The 2,859-nt window shown below is 29.7% G+C and overlaps 1 pseudogene; it reads left to right on the top strand.

Moving 5' to 3' along the window:
- Positions 1,517 to 2,331, top strand: LOC104761280 (annotated as a pseudogene).

Here is a 2,859-nt window from a genome sequence, read left to right on the forward strand (position 1 = left end):
GGGGGTTTTAAAGCTGTGCGTAGAGAAGATACAAAAATGTGGCTAATGAGAGAAGAAGACGACGTGGTGACAGATTTAATAGATATATATACAAACTATATATTATAATATAAGCTATAGTTTTTATGTGTGTATGTGTGTGTGTGTATATACGCATTTGTGAAGGTCGGCAAAATAGCCTTGTGACCTAATAACGTGCCACGTATTTGGAACACTTTATAATAAAGTTTTTTCTTTTCCATTTATGTTTTGTATCGGTTTATACCATAAAAGGGTCTTCTTAGTAAAATAATGATTTTTTCCAACATTGTTTTTGTCTTATATGTACGTTGTTACTTACACCTTCTCTAATTGCCCAAATTTTATGTGTTGTGGAGGCTTTAAATTATTGTATGTCCATTATGCCCCATCCAACATCAAATTTTGAGAAAATGGGTATTTTTAGCCCATTATGAAACATCAAATTGTATGTCCAATATGCCCATCAAAGTTGGTTTTTTTTTCTTTTTAGTGTGCTGCTTAAGCGTGAGGTGCTCAATTCTCTTAATTAAACAAACCCTTATTTTGAAACTCAAGCAGCTACATGCCAAAATTGCCAAAGGCTTGTTTCTTTGCCAATGTATGTATGAAAGTAGTGATGAGTTAAATACATGCGATACTCTTTGTGATTCTGCTATCCGATTCGATTGATACCCGCTTTAAACACATGTGCAACGTGGAATACAAGAGATTTATATGAGGAATGAGTCTCCAGTTACGGATTTCTATTCTCATGGTCGTAGGACATAACATAACGTAGATAAAAGCGCTTGTGAGTAGCATGCAAATGACAATGAAGTTGATTCATGCTTTTCACAAAGAAAAATTATCAATAAATGTTAATTAAAGTTTATTAGCAAGCTGAAGCTGAAACTAACGTATTAACAACATCTATATTTTATAAATACAAAGAGCATGCATTTGAAAACATGGCAGCAGCCGAAGATAACATAAACTATTAGGATTATGACAACATCTTCTATATTAATTAGTATTTTCTCTATGTTTTTGTTAAATTTGTTTTTTTTTTGTTGTTGTTGTTGATAAAACTCTTGTTTAATTTGTTGGCAATCTTATTAGTTTTCACCTCCCTTTAAGTTTTTTTTTTAATTGTATCCATCTACTATTTATTATGTATGTTTAACGAAACAACATCTAAATCATGAATTTAAGTTTATTTGATAAATGATTACTATTTTCGACTAAGTTAAGAAGTTCTTTATTATGTATAACCTCATAGGTTCGATTAAATCGTTCTTATCGACGAGATAATAAAAGACAAACGATATCGCATATACACACAATTATAACATGGTATTAGTTGAAGCCACTAAAGTACTAAAACTAAAGAGGCACAGCCACACATTAATTCTAACAATCTATTATATAGTAAGACTCAAAACTTTTTTATTAATCCTGATTCAAGCGTAGCAAATAGACTATACTAATATTCATTTTCTAGCTTCGATGACTTCACTATACTCGTTTCCATATTCCCGAGCTCAAGACAAAATATATTATCTATATATACAGAGAAGCAAAGGTTTGTTATGAGCAGACTACGAGGTTGATTACATATTCCTTTACTTCATCTCTCTTCTTCAATCATCAAACTTTACATCGTTTTCCAAAAAATGCCGGTACGCATTATTTTATTTTATTTTAACCTTAAATTTTCAGAATAGTTTAAAAGAAAATCAAAATACCAGTAGCTTGAAATTTAATTCTTTGCAGGAGAAAGTTGTATTCAAGTTGGAAGTTTTTGAGGAAAGAATCAAACGGAGAGCTATGAAAGTTGTATGTGACATTCCAGGTATAGCAATATGTACAAATCAGTGTTTATATATATTAAGCTCTGATGGCCGCAAGTTATATCTAGTTTATATATACAACGTATAATTAAGTAATTTTAATCTGTTTAGTCTGACATAGTGTTAAGCAATAATGTTTGTTGTTTTAGGCGTTACTTTGATAGACGTGAAGGAAAAAGGCAAACTAAAGGTGATGGGAGAATTTGACAAGTTTGAAATGACGAAGAAACTGAAGAAGGTATATGAATTTGTTGACATTCTCGCGGTTGGACCGGATGGAGAACCGGCGCAAAATCAGCAACCGGTTAAAAGCCTGAACCAAAAGTGAAGAAAGCACCATCTTTCCGCGGTTGGAATTTGGGTTTCTTTAAGTAATTGGTTTGAAGTCGTGATCGGTTTGATTTCCATGGACTACTAGTGTATTCTAATAATATTTCATCTCATTTTCTAAAAATTTGTTTGTCCATCATTTGTAATAATAAATTACTGTGTGTTTATATTCATAATGGCCTTTCTACTACAGTAAAACCTCTATAAATTAATACTCTATAAATTAATAAACACTATAAATTAATAAATTTTGCTGGTCCCAAATCGGGCCAGTGTAAAAATTAACAATATTCGATAAGATAATAAGATAATAATTTTTTCGAAATCTCCTTATAAAATATGGTCCCAATAATATCATAAATTAATAATTATGTAAATTTATATATATATATATATATACTGATATAATAGTGTATGTTTCTCCTAAAGCTCAATTCTATAGAACAATTGTAATGTTGTATTTTCAACCTATAATGATATCTCTAAAATATTTTATAACATGTCATACAAATAATTAAATTTAAAGTTTTCATTTTTAGATATGCATCATTTGCAATTTGATAATTTGACAGATTATTAAAATAGGAGAATTAATATTATTATTCATAGATTTGAATTTATGTGTCTCATGTGTATAAGTCAATTTGTCTATAATATTTGTAATTTATTGTAAATAGTG

Source organism: Camelina sativa, chromosome 18 (genome assembly GCF_000633955.1).
Source record: "Camelina sativa cultivar DH55 chromosome 18, Cs, whole genome shotgun sequence".
Classification (NCBI taxonomy): domain Eukaryota; kingdom Viridiplantae; phylum Streptophyta; class Magnoliopsida; order Brassicales; family Brassicaceae; genus Camelina; species Camelina sativa.